This window comes from Panthera leo, chromosome B1 (assembly GCF_018350215.1).
Source record: "Panthera leo isolate Ple1 chromosome B1, P.leo_Ple1_pat1.1, whole genome shotgun sequence".
Lineage (NCBI taxonomy): Eukaryota > Metazoa > Chordata > Mammalia > Carnivora > Felidae > Panthera > Panthera leo.
Genome location: NC_056682.1, coordinates 38,896,630 through 38,921,238, shown reverse-complemented (window position 1 = coordinate 38,921,238; position 24,609 = coordinate 38,896,630). Strand labels below are relative to the sequence as shown.

Here is a 24,609-nt window from a genome sequence, read left to right as displayed (position 1 = left end):
TAGTCTGGCATTACATTTAAAAAACATGTCGAAGGCATTACTGCTTTTAGAGGTGATTTTTTTTTTTCCTTTAGAAATTCTGGAGTCATCTGTCCTGCCTTATTCATAAATGGACACACCATTGTGGTAATGGGTTAATTTCAGTCATGGTTAAGCTGAGGCAAAAACTATGTGAACATTAAACTGTGTATGTGCTCCAGATTGGTTTGTTTCAGGTTTACCTGAGGTATGTTGTCATATGGCAATTATGAAAAGAACAGTTCTTTGGGCTTGGGTTAGGAGGTGAGTAATGGATGGTGATCTTTCCCAGTTTTTAGAAATGAATTCAGATATGGTTGACGTTTAGGCTGTCTGTGAAAAATAATCTGGCGATCAGTAGGTGACCAAAGTTCACTTACCTCAGGACATGAGTCAGGCTCACAGAAGGCTGGGGATCTAGTTTAGTTTCAAATCAACATTTAGGGATTCTTCCTCTGTAGTCTGGGCTAAACACGGAAGTCCCTACTTGCCTTTGTTAAGAGTGGAGATGATTTATCTTGAATACTGCCTTTTAGTTCTTTCTGAGTTCTTTCACAGTTAAACCAGCTTAACCTTACTTTAGAAGAGTACAGGATCCAGGTGAATTTCTCCAGAGCATTTGTTCAGAGTGTCCCTGTCTGGACCGTTTGTGCAGTTTGTGATATTGTATGCAGATTCAGAGGTTTGCTGGAAAGAATTTTAGTGGTGGCATTTTTTAGAGTGTCCCTTTGTACTTTTCCTGTGTTTCGGAGTTACAAAGACATTTTTCACATGCTGCAAATTAGTTTTAGTGCAGTGGCTACAGTGGCGATGTCAATCACTGTTGCAGTTTACAGTGGAGAAAATGGATAATTTGCAGCATATAGTTAACAAGTTATTCTTACATCCAGATCACCAGATTTCTGTGCCTCATTTGAAAATAAGGTGTAACTCATAACAATAATGAATCTTTGCTTATGCTATCTTTTTTATATAAAAATAGCACATGTCCCTGCAGACCTTGTTTTTCACTGTTCCCAGAAGGTCAACAAACTGGGGCCCTAGTCGGCAGGGACTTTGTTGACAATCCAGGGCACAGACATGGTGAAGCTTTTCTCTTGGGGACACTTCTGGTGTGAGGGAGTCACTAGCTCCTCTCCTCTTCTTCCATGTGAGTGCCTGGCCTAGGCCAGGGCCCGCCACTCATTTCTTGGGGCTTGCTTGACTTCAAACAGCCATCTAGTATGAAGCTCCCTTTTCTTTGGCCACAAACCATTGATATGAGTCAGAATAATTGTTCATGTTGATGGATATTTTCAAGTTTATTCTTGGAGTTAGGGATTTAGGGTAAGTGGAAAAGTGAGCATTTTGATCTGAGCCTGGGGCTCTTTTCTTACAGAGTATTTTCCTGTGGGTTGTCCAAGCAGCAGCATTTTCTTTGAAGTTTCACCCTAAGTCCTAACTTCTGGAAAAATGCTTATTTTAAGCATTAAAAAAATTTTTTTTGATGTTTATTTTTGCGAGAGCGAGGGGGCACGTAAGCAAGCATTCAAGCAGGTGGGGGAGGGGCAAAGAGAGAGGGAAACACAGAACCTGAAGTAGCCTCCAGGCTCTGAGCTGTCAGCACAGAGCCCAACACCAGGCTGGAACTCATGGACTATATGAGATCATGACCTGAGCCGAAGTCAGTCTCTTAATGGACTGAGACACCCAGGCGCCCCTTATTTTAAGCATTTTAGAAACCTCACTTAAGTTTTCAGGAGATGCATTGTTACCATCATAGCTAATACTGATTGAGATCTTACTGTGTACTTTCACAGATTACCTCCTCTAGTCCCCATGACAACCCCATGAGGTCAGTACTATTATCATTATCTCCATTCTGAAGTCTGGAGAGGTTAAGTAACACAGCTAATAAGTGGCAGAATGAGGTTTAAATTTGGCAGCCCAATTTTCTTAACTACTATTCTGCTTTTATGTCCTCAAAGTTAGCATTGTGTGTTGTAGAAACTGAACTTTTTGGTTGTCATATTTGGATTCTGTGGGTCTTAGAATCTGAAATTGGATGACTAATAAACAACCATTATTTTATATATGTGTTGCCTTAAATAGTAGGACCAGGATTGTTGTTTGGCTCAAGAGATGGAAATTGTGTAATTTTCTTTCAAAAACACCTGTAGTGTCTAAAGGGTTCACTAACTGGATCATGTAAGGAGTTCATATAGTTATAAGCAATTTATTGAAATTCAAAACAAAGCAGACCAACAATTTAAAATTGAACTTTCACCTATTTTAACTTATAATTATGTCACCTCATAGAAGTGATCTAGGCTTTTTTTTTTTTTTTTTAATAACTGTGGGTATTGACACACAGAAGGCTAATTTTTTCTTCTTGTGAGCTGGGACTTAGGTTGCTGAGAAAAGGACCTGAAACAATGAAGCGGAGAATGGGGAATGAGCTGAGGGCATTAATAAAAAGATCAGGCGGCAGCTGCTCCCCTTTCTTTTGCCTTCTGTTCCCAGACTTTTGCTAAGAAAAAGTGAATTATAGAAATGGAGCAGCTTGGTTCTTTCTATGGCTATTTGGTCTGTGGACAAGGCAAGTAGAAAAATGTGAATAGAAGAAGTTATAGCTTGTTTTGTTTGGGCTTCAGAAGATTATTGGTTAAGGGCCTGTGGAGTTGCTTTTCTCTGTATATGAACACTTATACCCTTTTCTGAATTTTGATTTTCAGCAATCCTTTCCAAGAAGTTATTTGATAGGCACAGTATAGATGGACTCATAGGACATTGAGGAAAGGGGACATCTAGGTGTAAAGTGAGTGGCACAGACAGTGCAGTTTAATGATTGCTGCCTTTGTGGTTAATAATAGTTTCTAACAAAATTATATTGGGAAAACACTGAGAAATAGCAGCAGGTCATGAGATCTTTCATAGCATCTCCTCTGATCTTTCCTTCATCTCTCTAAACGCTGCAGTCAACCTGCAAGTGTTTGAAGAAGCACTTGGGTCTTTCCTTGGGTCTGAAACTATTCATTGGAATATCAGTTTGCTTTGGGCAGATGTTTACATTTATCAGCTTCATTTCTGGTGGCTCCAAAGGGTCCATGAGGTGTCTGCTGATGCTTATGTCTCCCTATAAAAACCTCCTGTGTAGGAAAAAAAATCTCATTGCTTTCTATGAACTAATATCTGTAAGTAATAAATTAAGGCAGAAACTAAAGTACAGACATTAATATGCTGTTCATTCATTCAGCAAATGTTAAGTACTTATCATGTGCTAAGGTCTCTGTTAGGCTCCAAAAACCCTCGTGCACTGACCACTAAGAAAACCTGCCAGGAACATTCAGAGGCATTTGGGTACTTCTGAGAGTCAAACCTCACAATCTGTGAGTACTGGTACTGTGCCTAAGAACTCTGAACTTAAAAACTTTCATAGAATCAGTGAAGTTTCTGTCTTGCAGTATTGTTAAACAGTACTTTCTGCTATGATGGAAATATTCTGTATCCGTGCTGTCCAGTATGGGAGTCAGTAACTGCATGTAGCTACTGAGAGCAGTTGGAATGTGGCTAATGAGATTTAGAAATTGGATTTTAAATTTCATTTATTTAGGTAAATTTAAATAGCCTCATGTGACAAGTGGCTAATATATTGGGTAACATAGCTCTAGAGCAAAAATGCATTAATAGATGGCATTGGCTGTCCTACGCAGTCATTTCTCACTTGACCATCTGGTTGCTTATGATGTGTTTACTGATTAGGCCTTGCTAAGTTTTTAGTTTTGCACACAGTTACTCCATCATGTCAGATAAGTACAAAAGCAGTGAGCGTGTATGGAAGCATGGGATTTTAATGGAAATGAAAGTGAAGGTAAAATCATTAAATGTGCTGAGAAGGAAGGAAAAAAAAATATATTTGACAATAGGAACTATTCTGGAAAAAAAATAAATTGTGTAATAGGTAGCATGCAGTTGACAATACTCAGCAAGATGGAGGAAAACCTTTGATAAAATGGAAAAACTTGAGTGTCTGGCTGAGAGTCCACTATGATATTAATGAGTTGTTTGAGAACTTACAGAGATGGTGAGAATGCTACAGTTGACCTTTTCTGTTGCAAGCTGTGGGTAGTTCCATAGTTTCCAATCCCCTTTGATCTGCTTTTCATCACAGAGAGTATCCAGGTGGGTAGTGGTTGATATCCAAGTGGCTAAGGTCTTTCCTGGGCCCCCTGCAAAGCTGTGTTGGAGGGTCAATAGATTTTCAGTGCAGATGAAACTAAGATGTCTGAATAGTATAAATATTGACAAGGAATGTGCCTGGTTTTATTTATTTATTTATTTAAAATTTTTTTTAGTTTTAGAAAGAGAGAGAGCATGTCATATAGGGGAGAGGGGTGGAGAGGGAGAGAGAGAGAATCTCAAGCAGGCTCCACGCTCAGGGCAGAGCCCAATGCAGGGCTCAATCCCACCACCCTGGGACCCTGACGTGAGCGAAAGTCAAGAGTTTCATGCTCAACTGACTGAGCCACCCAGGTGCCCCAAGGAATGGGCTTGGTTTTAAAACTACACATTAGTAGAGGTGCTTCTGCACCATGGTTAGAGATAGAGAAAACACTAAGACTGTGGAATGGTGAAAAAAAAGCTTACTCTTTTTCCCCAAATACCTTGTAGTGACAAGTCTGGGAGGTGGACTTGTTTGCAGGCTTGAGTGGAATTTGTGTGAAATCATGAGAGAATTCTCATGGTTAGGTCTCTGCTGGAATACATTCTAGTTTTTGAGTTTTGTAGCTTGTGGTGAAAATACAGTGATTATCACCACCTACTGTGCAAAATGTGGGGATAGGAAATGGAGAAGGGATAACATGTATTCTATATATGTTACATGCCAGATTCTATATGAAGGATGTGTGTGTGTGTGTGTGTGTGTGTGTGTGAATTTATATATTATATTTTCTTTATAATACTGTAAGATAGGTGGTATGCCCATTTTTAGAGGATGAAATTGAAGCTCATGAAGGTTTAAATGGGATTCTTTTTTATAAACAAATTGTTGCAATAAAATTTACATACCAAAGTTTTAAATGGGATTCTTTTTGAAAACAAATTGATTGACATACAATTTACATACCACACAACTCATCCAAGTAGACAGTCTACTTTCTGTCTCTATCGATTTGCCCATTCTGCACAATATATGGCCTTTTGTGACAGTCTCCTTTTTAGCACAATGTTTTTAGTGCTCATCCACGTTATAGCATGTATCAGTATTTCATTCCTTTTTATGCTGGATAATATTCAGTTGAATATACAGGGTACATTTCATTTGTTCATTCATCAGATAGTGGGTTGTTTCCATTTTTTAACTATTGGGAATAATACTGCTTTGAACATGCACATACAAGTTTTTGTGGAGACACAGTGTTTTCATTTCTCTTGGGTATATACATAGGAATGCAATTGCTGTGACATATTGTAACTCTATGTTTAACATGGAGGAATTGCCAAACTGTTTTTCACAGGGTCTGCACTATTTTACATTTCCATCAGCAATGTGTGAGAGTTCCCATTTCTCTATATCCTTATCGACACTTGTTATTTTCTGTGTTTTTGATTTTAACTATCTTAGTGGGTATGCAGTGTTATTTCATTGTGGTTTTCCCTAATGTAGTTGAGCATCTTTTCATGTGCTTGTTGGCCATTTGTAAATTGTTGGAGAGATGTCTGTTTAGATCCTTTGCTCTTTGTAAAATTGGGTTGTCTTTTAAAATTATGTATTTGTCTTTTTATTATTAAATTATAATTTTTTTTTGTATATTATGGATACAAGTTTCTTGTCAGATATATGCTTTGCAAATATCTTCTTCCATTCTGTGGGTGGTCTTTTCACTTTCTTGTCTTATCCTTTGAAGCCTGTGAGGTTCTTTATCTTAAGCAAAGTGTGGGAGGGCTTAGCACACTTAACATACTTACCAAGGTTAGTCAACAAAATGACTTGTAAAATGGCTTGTGTAATGAATGTCATTCTTTTTGTTTGTTTCTGGTTGGAGAACAAGGTGGATTTACCCTTTGCTTAAACTACTCAGGATTGCAAAGCTTTCATGTGTGCTGAAAGCAAAATTTGGAAGTAGACTTTGCTGTACTGAAAATAGTGCTTTCCTCCTGGATTAGAGAACTGCTTAAAAGGAAAAAGAGACTTTACCTAAAAGAGCCCTCTTTTGAGGTCCTGTAATTTTATGATCTAAATAGTGTTTCCTATATTTGTCTGTTGCAGGAATTACCTGGTTTTAGATTTCCAGGGCTGATTAAAGGTTCTGGTTCAGTAGTTCTGAAGTGGCACTTTTCATCAACACCTCACATGATTAGAATCAGGTATGCTTCAGAAACTGATCTAAACAGGTGATAATAATGACCTTTTAGTGGTTGCTAGAACTTAATTAAACCTCTTTAGTGGGTGTGGCCACGAGGTGACAAACATCCCTCACTGAGGGTGATTACAAAGAGCAGATCCAGCCAGTCTGGCTACCTCGCTTAGGGAAGCTACTGATCTTGATCCAACACAACCCACAACACACACACATTCAACCTCAAAATTCTCTTCCCCTCCGCTCGAGTATAGTAGAGATGGTTCCACTATAAAAATTTAAACCAGATTCACAAACATTTTCAGGTCATCCTCTTGAGAGTGTTACTCTCTCCTTTTCCTACTCTTTAAGATGTGTTCATAATTTTCTTACCATTGTTGAGTCCCTGGAGGCCTTTCATAACCACACAGGTTCCCATGTAACTGGATGGTAGGTTATACTTTACTGGTCGGAGGGTGGAATTATTCTCATTCTAAAAGTCACACAGCTATTGAGTAGTAAAACATCTTTTTTGTACCCTATATTGTTAGTGCCTGTAGTGCATGGGCACTGTGGATGCTGAGAGGAAAATTCTCCTACTATGTGTAGTGCAGAGTAGTCACTCAGTAAATAAATGTTTGTTCAATGGATGAGTTGAAGACTACAGTCTATTTAATAGCTAAGTTCAGGAACCCTTCCAAAAATGTATGGACACAGTAGGTGCTCTGACCTGTAGCCTTGTGTTCCGGTGGAACAAAATTTCCAGAGTCAGCAGATTTCTGAGCTTAACGTTTTTTGCTGTTGGCTTCATTGTGGGGTTTTGTTTCATCTCCTGTTTTAGGGAGGTGGAATTTCCCCCTACTTTGTAAACAGTGTTCATGGTTTGCTTTTATAGCTCCAGGTATGTGACTTTCATTATAGCTTTCTTGCAAATGACAACCTAGACCACAAAAGATAAGAGTAATGTGTCACTGAATTTCCTCACACAGGTCTTTCCCTTATGGCAGAGGCATCTGATAGAAGTAGATAAAGATATGAGCTGTGTTTGTTTGGTGTGATGTAACGGTTTCAGAGACCTGTTTCATTTATTCTTTTAATTGTATCATTTTTCATTCTTGATTCCCTTCTTCCTACCTTTGTGTGGTTTGCATGTCAGTTGATTGTCTATTATGTTGATTGGTTCTGTTTGGGGGAAAAACTATTAAACACAGCATAATCTAAAATAAGCTTAGGTAAAGATATATTTATGTTAAGATATTTATATATTTCAATTTAATTTTATTTATATAGAACAGTATTTGTATATTTCAAAGAACTTGATAGGCTTAGAGCAAAGACAAAATTTAATTTATTTATTATTTTTTATTAAATTTATTGTCAAATTGGTTTCAATACAACACCCAGTGCTCATCCCAACAGGTGCCCTCCTCAGTGCCCATCACCCACTTCCCCCTCTCCCCCATCTCCCATCAACGCTCAAGTTTGTTCTCAGTATTTAAGAGTCTCTTATGGTTTGCCTCCTTCCCTCTCTGTAACTTCCCCCCCCTTTCCCTCCCCCGGTCTTCTGTTGAGTTTCTCGAATCCACATACGAGTGAAAACATATGGTATCTTTCTCTGTCTGACTTATTTCACTTAGCATAACACTCTCCAGTTCCATCCATGTTGCTACAAAATGGCCAGATTTCATTCTTTCTCATTGCCAAGTAGTAATCCATTGTGTATATAAACCACATCTTCTTTATCCATTTGTCAGTTGATGGACATTTAGGCTCTTTCCATAATATGGCTGTTGTTGAAAGTGCTGCTATAAACATTGGGGTACAAATGCCCCTATGTGTCAGCACTCTGTATCCCTTGGGTAAATTCCTAGCAGTGCTATTGCTGAGTCATAGGGCAGATTTATTTTTAATTTTTTTTGAGGAACCTCCATACTGTTTTCCAGAGTGGCTGCACCAGTTTGCATTCCCACCGACAGTGCAAGAGGGTTCCCGTTTCTCCACATCCTTGCCAGCATCTATAGTCTCCTGATTTGTTCATTTTAGCCACTCTGACCAGTGTGAGGTGGTATCTGAGTGTGGTTTTGATTTGTATTTCCCTGATGAGGAATGACGTTGAGCATCTTTTCATGTGCCAGTTGGCCATCTGGATGTCTTCTTTAGAAAAGTGTCCATTCATGTCTTCTGCCCATTTCTTCACTGGATTATTTGTTTTTCGGGTGTGGAGTTTGGTGATGTCTTTATATATTTTGGATACTAGCCCTTTGTCTGATATGTCATTTGCAAATATCTTTTCCCATTCTGTTGGTTGCCTTTTAGTTTTGTTGATTGTTTCCTTTGCAGTGCAGAAGGTTTTTATCGTGACGAGGTCCCAATAGTTCATTTTTGCTTTTAATTCCCTGGCCTTTGGAGACGTGTCAAGTAAGAAATTGCTGTGGCTGAGGTCAGAGAGGTTTTTTCCTGCTTTCTCCTCTAGGGTTTTGATGGTTTCCTGTCTCACATTCAGGTCCTTTATCCATTTTGAGTTTATTTTTGTGTATGGTGTAAGAAAGTAGTCTAGTTTCATTCTTCTGCATGTTGCTGTCCAATTCTCCCAGCACCATTTGTTAAAGAGACTGTCTTTTTTCCATTGGATACTCTTTCCTGCTTTGTCAAAGATTAGTTGGCCATACATTTGTGGGTCCAATTCTGGAGTCTCTATTATATTCCATTGGTCTATGTGTCTGTTTTTGTGCCAATACCATGCTGTCTTGATGACTACAGCTTTGTAGTAGAGGCTAAAGTCTGGGATTGTGATGCCTCCTGCTTTGGTTTTCTTCTTCAATATTACTTTTAAAAGCCAAAATTTTAGAAGCACTATTGAAATAAATATATCTGTGATTATGTAGTCAGTGAGAAAAATGTTTTAATTTATAATATTATCTATCAAGAAGGTTCACAGGGGAGTTAAAGGATAATGGTAATTTCTTGGCATATTTGTATCATGAATCTGAATATATGACAAATATTTTATAAATTTTACTTTGTTTCTATATAGTAAAAACAATTTAAAAACAAACCACTGTTGGTAGGATTCTCTTATGGTCATTCAATGTATTGTTTCTAAAACATTCCATTTAGCTTTCATGGAAATAATTCTTTCTTATATACCCATATGTAATTGTTTTACATAATATTTAATTGAATTACACAATTTCAGTAGCAAGTGTAACCAGCATAAGTCTGTTTGGGAGCAAACACAGTTGATTCTTTGTAACCATCTTCTCAAAGGTAGGAGGAGAATTTCATGAGCTTGCCACAATCTGTGATTACTAGCTGTGAGCACCAAGTAATAATGGGCATCAGCTAGGATGTTTTATAGGGTGAAATTCATCCTGGAGTTGGCTAATTGCAGATTGGTTAAGAGCTTCTGCTGTGTACATGACTTCCTAGACATAACTTCAGAAACAAGCAAACATATATAAGAATAAATATTATAAGGTAGAGAAATTAAGACACTATTTTTTTAAAAGTCAATTTGGGTTTTATTTGCCTTCTGTATGAAGTCACTTCATTCCTGCTTAATTTATTTGTGCATCTAAATGTTTTTTTGAAATTATTTTGCTTTCCTTTTAACTTGGAAGATAATTTAAGTTCTTTTAAAATGTGGTTTGTGAAAAGATGACCTACCCATGTCTATCTATTGAGTGAATGCATTACTAAAGTATAAAAAAAATCCTAAATTCTTTGTCTTATATTTAAGTTCAGAGGGTTACTGGAAACAGGTTGTACCCAGATTTTATATATTATTAAAACATTAAGTGCTTTGTACTTTGTGTCATAATTTCTCTATCTTTTTTAGAAGTCACAGCCCATTATACTGGCCTGGCGACTTCACCTGCTTCAGGGAAGGTGCACTTATTGAGACTATCTTTTCATTGTGCTCTGGTGAAGCATGATCTAGGATCTCGAGAAATCCTAGCACCTTTGGAGTGTTTTAGAGTATCTCTCAGTTTAGAGAACTATTATTTTTACAATTAGTCAGTTTTTTGGGGTGTCTGGGTGACTCAGTCAATTAAGTGTCCAATTCTTGGTTTTGCCTCAGGTCCTGATCTCACGGTTTGTGAGATTGAGCCTTGCATCAGGCTCTGTGTTGACAGTGCGGAGCCTGCTTGGGATTCTCTCTCTCCCTCTTTCTCTGCCTCTTTTCTTCTCATGTATTTTCTCTTTCTCAACAAAAAAAACAAAAAACAAAAACAAACCTTAAAATAAAAACCAATTACTCAAGTTTTTTATAAGGCTAACTTAATTATCAAATTGGAGCAGCTTTGTTTTTCCACAATATCTGAATGTGGATATACATAATGGTGCTGTATTAAAATCTAGCCCTTTGCAAAGGTTGTAAAGTATGCTATCATAGATCGTATATAGGTCTGTATCAGTGTCATCTTTCATTCACTCATATATTTATTAAACAAATATTTATTGAGTGCTTCCTATGCACCAGGCATTATTTTAGATACTGGGGATACAATGGTCAACAGAATACATAAAAAATTCTTACTTTTTTTGCATTTCTTTTTTAATTTTTAAATTTTTAATTTTTTATTTTATGTTTAGAGAGAGAGAGTGTGCGTGTGTGTAAATTGGGGAAGGGCAGAGTGAGAGGGAAAGAGAGAATCTTAAGCAGGCTCCACGCCCAGTGCAGAGCCTGACCCAGTACAGGAGCCCAAGCCTGAGGTCAATACCTGAGCTGAAATCAAGAGTTAGATGCTTAACTGACTGAACCACCCAGTCGCCCCCAAAATTCTTACTTTTGCAGGGTGTGACAGACTGTGTGCATGTGTGTGAATTACTATGAGGAAAACTAAAACAGAGGAAGGAGAAGAGGAATGAGGGGGAGTTACAACTATAAATAGGGTCATCAAGGATGGCCTCACGCAGGTGACTTGTTATAAAGGGCGTGAGGAAGGAAAAAGAGTCTTGGGGAAAGAGTACTTCAGAAAGAGTGGACAGCAATGCTAAGTCCTGAGGCTGAGGCATGTTTCCCGCCATCCAGAAACTATCAGACCAATGTGACTAGAGTAGAGTGAGCAAGAAGGAGAACAGACACTAGTTCCTGTGAGGCCTCTGGTCTTGTAGGCTATTGCAAGGGCTTGGTCTTCTACTTAGAGTGTGCAAAGAAGCCAGGGAGAGTTTCAGATAAAGATGTGACATGATCTGGCTTATGTTTTAAGAGGACATGTTGCTACTCATGCTCTCATGAGACTAAACTTAGTGAGGAAGGGCAGAAATAAGGATACCAATTAGGAGGCTATTGTGATAACCTAGATGAAGGATGGTAACTAGAGTGGTTATGTTTTGAAGGTGGAGTGGAAAAGATGTCTTGAGTGACAGAATGTGAGATGTGAGTGAGAGAAGGCAGTGGTGAATTGCAGGGTTATTTATTGACTTGTGTAGCTTGAAGGCTAGAGTTGTATTAAGTATAGGGAGACACTCATTTGGGGGGAAAGATCAGGAGTGCAGTTTTGGAAAGCCCAGCTGGCAGTTGGATATACTACTCTGGGTTTCAGGGCAGAGGTTCTGGACTGGAGGTAGACACTTGGGAGTTGTCAGAGTATAGAGACTGGATGAAATCCACAAGTGAGTGTAGATAGAGAAGAAATGAGGTTCAGGACCCTGGGCTACTTCCACACTGAGGTTGTGAGATGAGATGGAACCAGTAAAGGAGAATGAGAAAAAGCAGCTAATGAGGAGAGTGTGGTGTCTCATGAGCCAAGTGAAGAACCTGTGTGAAGGGCAGCGAATCAAATACTTCCAACATGAGGGTCCAGAATTGACTGAGGAAGTTAGCAATGGGGATGTCACTGGTGAGTTTGACAATAGCAATTTTACTGGAGTCATAGGGACCAAAAATTGGTGAGGATTCAAGAGAGAGCAGGAATAGAGAAATGGAAACATAAAATGTGGACAAATATCTTAACAATTTTTGCTACAAAGGGAAGGTGAGAAATAGAGCTGAATGGAAAAGTGAGGTCAAGAGAGGTTTTAAAATGGGGAAAATAGCAGTATGTTTGCTGGTATAGGAAAGAGGAAAAAAAAAAAGAATGAGCTTTCATGTAGTAGCATAATTCTCATCCAGAAGAATGTTTGTTTTGTTTGAAACAGCTAAAATCATTTAGTTTACTATTGTAAACACTAATTCTTGTTAATGCAGTTTGTATTTTCAACATAAAAAGTTCTTTCTTGTCATATCCATCAAACATCAAATTTTCTCTCCTGAGCCCTTAAATAAATGATGTCTTGATACGGATAGTTTCTGTTCATCTTATTCGACCTAATGTAGTCCTTAGTTCTACACCAGTATACATGGGCCTGAGGTACACTCAATTCACACTTTCTTCAGTAGCTGATGACTTTTTATATTTTTAAAGACTTTATGTTTTAAGAGCAATTTTAAGTTCACAGCATAATTGAGAAGAAGGTACAGAGATTTCCCATTTATCCCCTGCCATTCATAGCACCCCCCATTATCAATATTGCCCATTGAGGGGGACATTTGTTTTAATTGATGAACCCACACTGACACATCATAATCACCCAAAGTCTATACTTACAGTAGGTGTTCACTCTTGGTTTTCTGCATTCTGTGGGTTGGGACAAATGTATAATAATATGTATCCTTCATTATCATATCAGACAGAATATTTTCACTGCCCTAAAAAGCCCTCTGTACCCTGCCTATTCATCCTTCCCCACTGTTACAGCTCCTGGCAACTGATCTTTTTATTGTCTCTATAGTTTTGCATTTTCCAGAATGTCATACAATTAGAATCATGAAGTGTGTAGCCTTTTCACTTAGTAATATGACTTAAGCTTCCTCCATGTTTTTTCATGGCTTGATAACTTGTTTTTAGTGCTGAATAATATCTCATTGTCTAGATATACCACAATTTATCTGTTCACCTACCAAAGGATGTCTTGTTTACTTGCAAGTTTTGGCAATTATGAATAAAGCAGATGAAAACATTTGTATGTAGGCTTTTGTGTGGATCTAATTCCTTTGGGTAAATACCAAGGAGCATGATTGCTCGTTCTTATGGTAAGAGTATGTTTAGTTTTGTAAGAAAATGCCAAATTGTCCTCCCAAGTGGCTGTACCATTTTGCATTCCCACCAGCAATGAATGAGAGTTCAGAGATACTACTTCTGAGCTTATTTTTTTTTTCCCCTTAGGTTTTGCTTCTGTTGTCTTCCTACTTTCTCTTATTTCAGTATTGAATCCTCTCTAGCAGGAACTTTTTGACTCTCAGAACATACTGCATTTCAGTATCTTCTGCCTTCCAACCTTTGCATTTTTATTGATCTCTGCATAAAGGCTACTGGCTTCTAGGTATTTGTTTAGTAATTAGGTAGCTGAAGAGACTCTAGGCACATTTCATTTGCATGAATGGCCCGATTTTTGGGTCTTAATTTAAATCCCAAGGCACCACATACTGATGAAAACTTCTCAGATGGCTCTAGAATTGAAGAGGTACTTATCAAAGATAATTTTTTTGTTTTTTTGGTTGAGAAAGAGTTTGAAGTTAATTATATATAAACTCTGAAAATCACTTAAGTTTTGCATTTAGTTTCTGCTATAATTTAGATCATATATCTTGTCCTGATTTTAATTTTCATGAGGCCTATTTTTTAAGATCAGCTATATCAGTGCTGTCTAATGGAAATATAATGCAAGTTTTATATATAATTCTAAATTAAAACTTTTTCTGGTAACTGCCTTAAGCAAGTAAAAAGAAACAAGTGAAATTAATTTAAATAATGTGTTTTTACTTAACATATCATCTAAAATATTGTCATTTCAATATGTAATTGTTACAAAAATTATTGAGATGATTTATATCCTTTTTTCATCCTCAGTCTTAGAAATTTGTTGTGTATTTTATATTCATAGCATATCTGACATAACTAACCATATAACTTTAACAATAATGTGTTGATATTCACAAAGAATAGTGAAATAAAGATACAAACAGAACTGCACTTATTCTACCTCCAACTACTCTGCCTATAGATATGCTCTGTCTAATGTGGCAGTCACTTAGGGCCATTTGACACCTGAAATATGTCAGATATGCTATGAATACAAAATACACAGCAAATTTCTAAGACTGAGGATGAAAAAAAGAATGCAAATTATTTCAGTAATTTTTATGACAATTACATATTGAAATGACAGTATTTTAGATGATATGTTAACTATTGGTTAATTAATGTAGGATGGATTTTTTTACATTAATTTAAAAATCTACCCTAAAAACAAATAGGTGATTGTATGGAAAACAGATAATTATAAATATGCAGAAAAACCACTAAGGTGTGATTGATTTTAGCAGTGGCTAGCAGTGGCTAGCATAAGTTAAAAATGGCTGACACGATAATAAGTTTTAGCAAAATTATTTAAAATAATTTGCTTCTTCAGATAACTTCTGAGTAAGTAGTTATAACAGCAACATCGTTAAGAGTTTTAAAAGATGAGAAGCACCGTCCCAAACATACTCACATCCATTTTCATTTGATCCCACAACCCACCCCCTCCCCCCCCCCCCCCCAATAAGGTAGATAGGTACCATCATGACTCATGTTTTTACAGATGGGGAACCTAAGGCCAGAGAGGTTTGGTAATTTGCTCCAGGTTACACAGTGGGTAAATTGAGGATTCAGGATTTGAACTATAGACAGTCTGATTCCAGAGCTTACTTTCTTAAAGTCTGAACCTAAGGGGAAAAAAATAAGCTGAGAAGTAGTACCTCTGAACTCTCATTCATTGCTGGTGGGAATGCAAAATGGTACAGCCACATGGGAGGACAATTTGAAGATGCATCTTTAAATTATATGATTGAGGAGTAAAGAGTAGAGATTACTTGCTTTGTGAAATGAATATGTTCTAGAAATTTGAGCACAAATTAACTCTAAATAAATCACATTCTGTTTGCCATTAATTTGTCTTAATTTGAGGGTTGCTTTATCTTGATTTCTGACTGATCTTCAGTTAAAACGGAGCCTTAACACTTTATTGTTCTGTCATCAACAGTTGATATTCATCAACTCTGACTTGGGGGAAAAACAGCTAATAATATGTAAGGTAAACCTTTAGTGTAAGAGAGAACTAGAGTTTGCAGCTTGATTGGGGAGATAAGGTTCTAATACTGATGAAATATTAAAACTTATTAAGAGAAATCCAGTAACAGCAGCAACAACCATTTATTGTGTGATTACTATATGCTAAGCATTGTGCTAATAAGACTTTGCACGTATTATCTTAATCATTAAAATGATGCTGTAATGAATGTTTTTCTCTTCCTCAGTAAGTTACATAAGTGCCAAAAGCAGTACTACTGCAGTTCGAAACAATTAGATTCTGTGAGAATTACTGTATTTGATTCTGGGGATCATATTTTAAGACAGACACTAACAATGAAAAGGCAGTTAGGTAGCTGAGTGGTAGGTGAGTGATCAGAAAATAATGTGATGTTAGGAGAGGTTGTAGAAACTGTAATCTTTAACCTAAGGAAAGAAGACTTAGTGGATAGTTAGTTGTCTTTAAGTATTTGGGACAATGAATGTGATCTGAAGAGAAACATGACTATGGGAAAGGAATACACTTTTCTGTCTTTCTGCAAAGAATACAGAAGAGAAATGAACAAAATAACAGATTTTTATTTCTGAATAAGAAAGAACTTTCTCAAGGAATGGCTTGAAAACTAAACCAACTTTCTGTTCAGATGTGTTTGGATACAGACTAGGTCCTTACCTGGATATTTTAAATTGAATGCTTATATTTGGAAGATTTGGACTATAGGAATTGACCATTGGATGAGTTGTCCAGTTCTTCAAATGAAAGACCCTTCAAAGTTCTTTCCATTCTTGGGAGTTTGTGATTTTGTCATAAATTATGTTCTAAAATCAGATACTTTTGTAATATAAATAATTATCTCGGTGTGTATATTAAATTGGAAATTGTGATTTAATAAGAATGTCAGAGCTAAGAAGGATGAAATCTTGTAGTCTCACCTCATTTTGCAAATGGGGAAACAGAGAAAGAGAAAATAAAGCTGTAGTTGGACAAATAGGTATTGACTTCAGTTCCAATGCTTTTTTTTTGGTTACCATTACTAATATATAGGTAGACTAAATCACTTACAGCACATTTTTAAAGGTCCCTTTTAATCTTATCCAGAGCTAACAGAATGAAGCAACTGTCAGTTCATTTTTTTAATTAAAATAATTTAAAAAAATGTTTATTTATCTTGGGGGGGGGGAGAGCGCGTGTGCACGAGCGGGGGAGGGGAAGAGAGAGAGAGGGAGACACAGAATCTGAAGCAGGCTCCAGGCTCCGAGCTGTCAGCACAGAGCCCTATGTGGGGCTCAAACTCACAAGCTGTGAGACATGACCCAAGCTAAAGTTGGACGCTCAGCTGACTGAGCCACCCAGGTGCTCCTAGTTCATTTTGTTCTAAGCAGACACACCTGAGTCCATTTTGTTGTTGTTATCTGAACTTGGAGCTCAGTGATTTTCCTAAAAACAAATTTCTGTTTCTTCATGGTGTTTTATTTCCTTGAAGATATATGTATGTTCACACTGAATGCAGAAGAAAGGTACAGTGGCTCTGAGAATGTGTTGTTCATTCAACAAATATTTATTGAAGGTCTCTTGTGTGCTTTTCCAAGCACAACTGTACTGTCGTAGGCTTTTATTCTGAGATGGGAAACATCAAATTGTTTTCAGTAGAGAATGAGATTTGCTTTCTTCTTTTTCTCCTCCTCCTCCTCCTCCCCTCCCCCTCCTCCCCCCCTCCTCCCCCTCCTCTCCCTCCCCCCTCCTCCCCCTCCCCCCCCTCTCCTCCTCCCCCCTCCTCCTCCTCCCCCTCCTCCCCCTCCTCCTCCTCCCCCTCCCCCTCCTCCCCCTCCTCCCCCTCCTCCTCCTCCCCCTCCTCCTCCTCCTCCCCCTCCTCCTCCTCCCCCTCCTCCTCCCCCTCCTCCTCCTCCTGCTGCTGCTGCTGTTAAGGTATGCTGAAATATAAAAGGATTCTGCAGGAATTTCAGCCAGGTGTAGTCTGCCTTGATTTAGTGAGACACACCTTTTGGCTACTAGGCACAAGATTGGAATAACTAAAGTTCCAGGTTTATATAAGCTATATATAAGTTCACAACAAGTTATGTAAGTAAGTTCGTAAGAAAACAAGTATAAACCTCCTGAAAATATTCTACCATATACCAGCTTGAAAAACATAACTTCGTAGTGGGATTTGACAGACCTGGGCTTGAATCCCACCTCTCAATGGTAATTTTATTTTGAAATGTACTAATTCACTGAGCTTCCTCATTGGTGAGGAAGTTTCCTCAGTTTCCTCATTGGTGACATGGGGGTAAAATCTTTTTCATGGAACTTTTTGATGATCAAATGATTAAAATGAGTCTGTGCATGTGAAATGCTTAGCTCAGTGCCTGGCACATTGTAAACATTCAATAAAAGGATGTAACTATTACTATGATAATTTACTCAAGGGAATTTTAAGAATGGGTAAGTTATTTTAAAGATTTGGGGTGCTACCTCAGAGCCTTAATTTATTTTTAGTTTAGATGATGTCTTAAATACCTTTGTCTAAAAGTCCTGACATTGACACAGTGCTTAAAATAATACCTCTTTCTTAACACTGTTTTGCATGCATATGAATTAATTCTTTCATATGTCATTAGCTGTTTTTGTGGTGTCACAGTGTGGCAAATTCTAGAACTTTCCTCCACATTCTACAGACCTTCTTATCAGTTTTGTATCAATTCTGGAGGTTCGGCTATTGATTAAAGCAGGCAGGGAAGGTCCTCTCTGAATAGGTCATAGTTGACCTCTAGCCAGAGGACACCCAAGGGACTTGTTCATTTTGAAGGTTTCTTGGGCTGTAGGGGTGTATGTGTGTGTGTGTGTGTGTGTGTGTGTGTGTGTGTACTCTGTTATCCAGAATCTTTATCCTCCCAGAGAGTAAACACAGCACCTTATGATTTTGTGGACAAGTTCACCTCTGTAATGTTTTTTGTTGCCCTATTGTTACGCTTGGAAATTCAGTCTGGCTTTTAGTTTGATATTGTATCTATGGCACTATCTGGTAAAAGCATAACAGTGTTGACTTGCCAGTCTCTAAGTGATACTAGGAGAAAGTTACGTGTAAAACCTGTCTTTACGGTGCCCTCCTTTCCTTGGACTATGGCTGTCAGCTGCTTCTAGCCCAGTTCTAGGTCTTCTTTTCCTGGCGCTTTCTTTAGGTATCACATAGCTGAGTTGATAAATTCATCTGGATTAATGGGAGAGGGTTAGAGGACATTTAAACTGTTTTTGGAGGCACTATTTTGCTTTCCTTTCTCATCAGTTATTTGAAAGTACTTTTGCAAAACTAAGACCACTGTATTAATGTAACATTTCAGCATTATATTCAGTGGAGCCGTTAGTGAATAATCATGAGAATTCTAGATCATGGGAAAGATAGGTTCATGGCAGGTCTCTGGTGAAGATATGGGCATGTACAGCCTTAAAAATTTTTTTTTTTTAATATTTACTTATTTTGAGAGAGAGAGAGAGAGGGAGGGATGGAGAGGCCCAGGTAGGGGCAGAGAGAGAGGGAGACACAGAATCTCAAGCAGGCTCCAGGCTCTGAGGTGTCAGCATGGAGCCGACACTGGGCTCAAACTCATGGATTGAGAGATCATGACCTGAGCTGAAGTTGGACACTTCACCAACTGAGCCACCCAGGTGCACCTAGCCTTTCTTTGTGTACTTAACATTCAATGTCACGTTAGTTTTAGCAAATATGTTTAAAAAAATTTTTTTTAATGTTTATTTACGTTTGAGAGAGAGAGAGAGACCCCGCGTGTGAGTGGGGGAGGGGCAGAGAGAGAGGGAGACACAGAATCTGAAGCAGGCTCTAGGCTCTGAGCTGAGAGCACAGAGCCCCATGCAGGGCTCGAGTTCACGAACTGCGAGATCATGACCTGAGCCGAAGTCGGACACTTAACCACTGAACCACCCAGGTGTCCCTTAGCAAATATGTTTTTTAAATGGCACCTGCTATTTAATCTTAGGGGTTTTCTGTAACTCATTTAACCAGTTCCCTGTTATTGAATACTTACGTGTTTCTAGTTTTTTATTGTGATGACACAATACTATATATATATATATATATGCTTTACATATAAAAGCTTTTATATAAACTTTGTGTCTATGTCTGTGTTTCTGCTTATTTCCATACAATATTTTCCTTTAAGAGGAATTTGAGAGTCAAAGCTGTGAATTCTTTATGGCCCCACCAAAAATCCATATTCCTTTCTGGAAAGGTGGCACCATTGACATTTTACCTACCATCATATAGAGTCAGACAAAAACGTGTAGTTTTTAGGTGATACAGGTTAGGGCTGGCTTCATTTTAGCTATTATCCTAACTTTACACCTTTAAAAAAGAGGTGGTGGAATCACAGAGCTAAAATGTTTAGATCTAGATCTAGAAAAGATCTAGTCCTACTTTGATACTTTTATCCATGAGGAAACTGAGAACTACAACAGTAAATTCATTTATTCAAGATCACATGGCTGGTAATTGGCTAAGCCAGGATTAGAGACTTGACTCCTTTTTGTCCTGTATCTTTTCTTCTTCAGCTTGAACCTGATATACCAGAGAGATTTGTCTCTAGGACTGAACTAGAGGGGAGTGGGACCAGCCTTTATTTATTTATTTATTTATTTATTTATTCATTCATTCATTCATTCATTCGTTCGTTCGTGATGCATGCATGCATGCCACAGCATAGTGTCTGTTTAGTATATAGTACCCTTACCTATCATCTGGCCCCCTGGCATGCTTGTTGCCCATATTTCCAGCGAAGTTCCTAGGCTTAGTTTTGATAGGCTTAGCTTGAGTTATGTGTCTATTTCTGTAGCCAAAGGGAATGGAGTACCTTGGCTAGGTCTGAGTCACATGGTCACATGCATGGCCCTAGGTAGGCCCTAGGTGGTAGCTGAAATGGGGCTGGTCAGAAGAAACATATGCCATATAGAGGAATAGCAAGCACAGAGGCCAGGGGTGGGCTAAAGCTTAGCATATGAAGAATGGAAAGAAGTGAGTAAGGAGGTATTAAGATGGGGAGATATGGAATGGAGGGAAGCGGCTTAAAAGGTAGGCAGAAGCCAGATAGTGCAGTAGGGTGCTTGGATTTTATCCTATGGATATGGGAAGTCGTGAAATGGATTTAAGCAGTTTGGCATTAAAATTTTTTTTTTATGTTTATTTATTTTTGAGAGAGAGAGACAGAGACAGGGAGTGAATGGGATAAGGGCAGAGACAGAGGGAGACCCAGAATCTGAAACAGGCTCCAGGCTCTGAGCTGTCAGCACAAAACCCTATGCGGGGCTTGAACCCACAAACCATGAGATAATGACCTGAGCTGATGTTGGATGCTTAACCAACTGTGTCACCCAGGCACCGCAGCAGTTTGGCATTTTAAAAAGATCACTCTTCATTCCATTCTCACACTGTAGGAGGGAAGCAGGGAGACCACTCAGGAAGCTCTTTTAGGTGAGAAAGGAAGCTTTCTTGGATGGGAGTGGTGGCAGTTGTGATACACACAAATAAGCCACATTCTGTGTAGATGAGTAGAACCTGATTACTGATGGGCAAAGAGAAAGGGAATGAAATAGATTTCTGGCTTGATTAACACAATGGATGGAATTGCCATTATTGAGATTTAGCACTCTTGTTGATATTGTTCTGTGTTTACTCAGTTCCTTTCACCTAGACTTCTTGAGAATAGGATTAGACATCATCTCTTCACCATTTATTCTAGCACAGTGTTAAGGCATATGATAGGCACTTGGTTTGGCAGGGTGGGAGGAGGCTTAAAGTGACAACAGCAAATCCTGCTTGTTAGGATATACGTTGTTGATTTTTAAATTTGTTTAAAATACAAATTATGTGGGAAGAAATTGCATCAGCTGCATTTTATGGAAAATGTAATCAGACCTCAGTTAAAGAAATCTGCCCTAATTTATTGACAGCTGTAACATTTTCTAATCTGTGGTATTCTCGTTAAATCATCTACCTTATTCTTGTTTTCATGGGTAATTTTTTTTTTTTTTTTTTTTTGCCTAGAATGAGTGTTTTTTCTTTGGCGTTCTAACATAGTAAAAGTAAAACAAAACCTTAGATAGCTAGCCACATTGTCTTTGGGTGGTCCCTGCACCTTTGATACTGCTTTGTCTCTGTTCCCTTTTTTTTTTCTCTTTTATCAAAAACCTCATTCTGAAGTGCCTGTGAAAAAGAGGCCCAGATCAGAAGAAATCAGTTGAGTGGCCCAGCACAGCTTCCTGAGGTTATAGGGCAAACTAAACCTCTTCCCATAATGTGCTTCTAACAGGTAAGCACAGTGGCTAGCGGGTCTCAGGAGATGCTTACCAATGCTGGTTACTCATCCTTAACCAGTGCTTTGGTTTCTCTTAGTCATGGCTGTTGTTCTTTCTGGCATGGTTTTTGTTTTCTCCCAAGAGAAACTTTAAAACAGGAGGAATTGAATAGAGGCAGCTTGAAAAGAGATGAATACAGAACACAAGCTACCGTTAGCTGGTGTCCTCACTGTGCTGGCCACTGCTGACGTAGAATACTGAAACAGCCCTAATGGTTTGCTTGGCCCAAGTTTGCAGTTGGTTTTGAAGCCCCCAGGCCAAATGGCAGGCTCCAGTCCAGCAAGTACATACGTTACTCACCTTCTGGGGCAAAAAAGGTGCTTTTTGTTCTGCTATTCTCCATTTGCTACAGATTTTTAAAATGATGATTAAGAGAATTTCAGAAACCAAATTATTTTCCCTAGTCTTATTTGTATATTTCTGAAGGATTAGAAATTTAAGTTCTGTTCCTTAAAAATTTCTAAGGAAAAAATGTACCAAAACTTTAGGGTCTCTTCCACAGTCTCAAATCAATCCTTGTTTCCGTAAGTGGTGGTGTCACTAAATGTTCTTAAGGAAAAATTGTTGAAGGAAGTAGAGCTGTGGAGGGGCTCGGCATATGGAGGTTGGGTGAACATTTTGAGTTAGGTAATTAGGCAATTACAACCATGTGGAACAGAAGCGATGATTAGACTAATTAGTTAAGGCATTTTGTAAGTGCCACTTTGACCCAAGGGTAATGGCCTAGAAATGCTGCCTTTCCTGATTCATTTGATTGACGAAAAGCAGGTTTTACACGTGGGATTTACTTATTTTTAAAATTAGGGATTTGCCTGGTTTTCATCTGTTTTCAGTTTTATGTCTCTGGTAACAGGCAGGTGTATCTGATTTAGGAGTTTTGGGCCAGGACTTTACCGCTTTTGTTTGCATCTCCTTAAAAGCACTGTTGTAGTGGAGCAGATTGAACAGGGTACCTTTAGTCAAGCAAGTCTTTGCAAACAACCAGAGTGTTCTATTTGGTCACTATGCAAGTAACTTTCTAGTGACAAGTCTCTTTCTGGTCATTTTTGTACACCTAACTTGTTCATGTATACATTTATTTATCTACCATTCCTTGGTGTTTGTTGTGTGCCAGATACTATTAGATGCAAAAGATACAAAGATATGTAGCAGTTAAAGATTGTTTTGTTCATTGTTTACCCCAGTTGCCCCAAATGCTTGGCATTGTAGATTTGTATGTTCAGATTTACCTCATGCAATTGTAGCTGATTTTGCAAAGCAGATTTAAAAACAAACAAACCAATTTCCATATTCTGAATCCCATTTCTTTTCTTGTAATTTTAAAATTTAAGCTACATCTCTTCAAAATATTTGCTTTTTAAAAAATATCAGAAATGCTGTTTATTAATATGGTATTAGGTGTAATTTACCAAGTACTTTTACACGTGCTATGTTGTTTGATCCTGCCATCAACTCTGAGGTAGGCAGCCAAGCATTACTATCCCTGCGGTAGCACCCTCATACTGGGCCCATTGTGTGGTGTTCAAAAAAGTTAGCTGATTTCCCTCAGGTGTTCACAGCCAATACACAACAGAGACAGAACATTACCTCATTTTCTCACTCCTGGCTTATTTTAGTCTTCTCTTACATGCTCTCTTAATGGCTGAAGTAGGTCCACTGGGTTTAAAGAATCTTTTAGGGGCATTCAGCAATAAGTAAAGTATGTTTAATTCTTCAAAAACAGCATTAGTAACATATATATCAATCAGATAAATGAAATAGAGCACTATTAAAACATGCTTGTGAGATCTTTTTCAAACAGTGAACATTTTGTGTTGATTTGACATTCACCTTACCTTAGGTAAGAGCTGGTAGGCTTTATGAAAATCTGTAGTGAGGTGAAGAGCCAGACAGACCTTTTTGAATCTTTTGAGAGTATTTTATAGTCTATAATGGAGTAATAATACCAACCTTGCAGGAGTGTTCTGAGGATTAAATGAGAAAATCCATGTAAGTAAGGTGCTACTTAGTCATGAAATACTCTATACCTGGTAGCAAAAACAAGTAAAAACCTAAACACCAAAGGGGAAAATAAAGCTATTTTTAGGTGCCTTTGTTTATTTTATAATTGAAATTCTAATTCTCATTTTTATCTATTTATTAATGTGGTTTCTCCAAGAACCTTTACTGGTAATGTAAAGGTGCTCCATCTCTATGTGAAAGTATCAAAAAAAAAATTTTTTTTTTCTGAGAGAGAGAGAGAGAGAGAGAGCGCATGAGGAGTGAGCATGAACAGAGGAGAGAGACAGAGAGAGAGAGAGAGAGAGAGAGAGAGAGAATACCAATCCTAAGCAGGCTCCATGCTCCACGTGGAGCCCAACATGGGACTCGATCCCAGAACCCTAGGATCGTGACCTGAGCCAAAATCAAGAGTCCGTTAGTCAACCAACCGAGCCACCCAGGTGCCCCCCAGATAATTCTTTTTAAAATAAAACCTTCCCAGTTCAGTGTGACCTTTCACAGTCAGTCAGAGTTAATGAACCTCATTATCAATTGAGGATTTTAAAGACTTGTTGCTCTGCTACCCAGCATCTTGTGGCCTAGGAATTTGAGACACAATGAGAATCTTAGTCTTTAAATAGAATTTTGGGTTATAAAATGAGGTGGATTATCAATAGAAAAGCTTGATTAAATGATTGTAACATAGTATTATTAACTCAGTCACAAGATATCCATTAAAATCAAACTAATTAGGAAATATTTAATTGGTTTCTAGGAAAAAATAGAAAAGGTTATAGAGTGACTTGCCACC

General features: G+C 38.0%; 1 protein-coding gene and 1 long non-coding RNA gene across 4 annotated transcripts in view; one reads left to right on the top strand and one right to left on the bottom strand.

Annotated features, from left to right (window-relative positions):
• The window catches only part of PSD3 (pleckstrin and Sec7 domain containing 3), a 727,438-nt gene that overhangs the window by 153,632 nt on the left and 549,197 nt on the right, over window positions 1–24,609 (top strand). The window lies entirely within an intron of this gene.
• Window positions 1,827–23,780, bottom strand: LOC122217554. Its single transcript, XR_006201573.1, has 3 exons — window positions 23,654–23,780; window positions 4,075–4,234; window positions 1,827–3,146 (listed from the first exon to the last, which is right to left on the bottom strand). It is a non-coding gene; the product is annotated as an uncharacterized LOC122217554 (long non-coding RNA).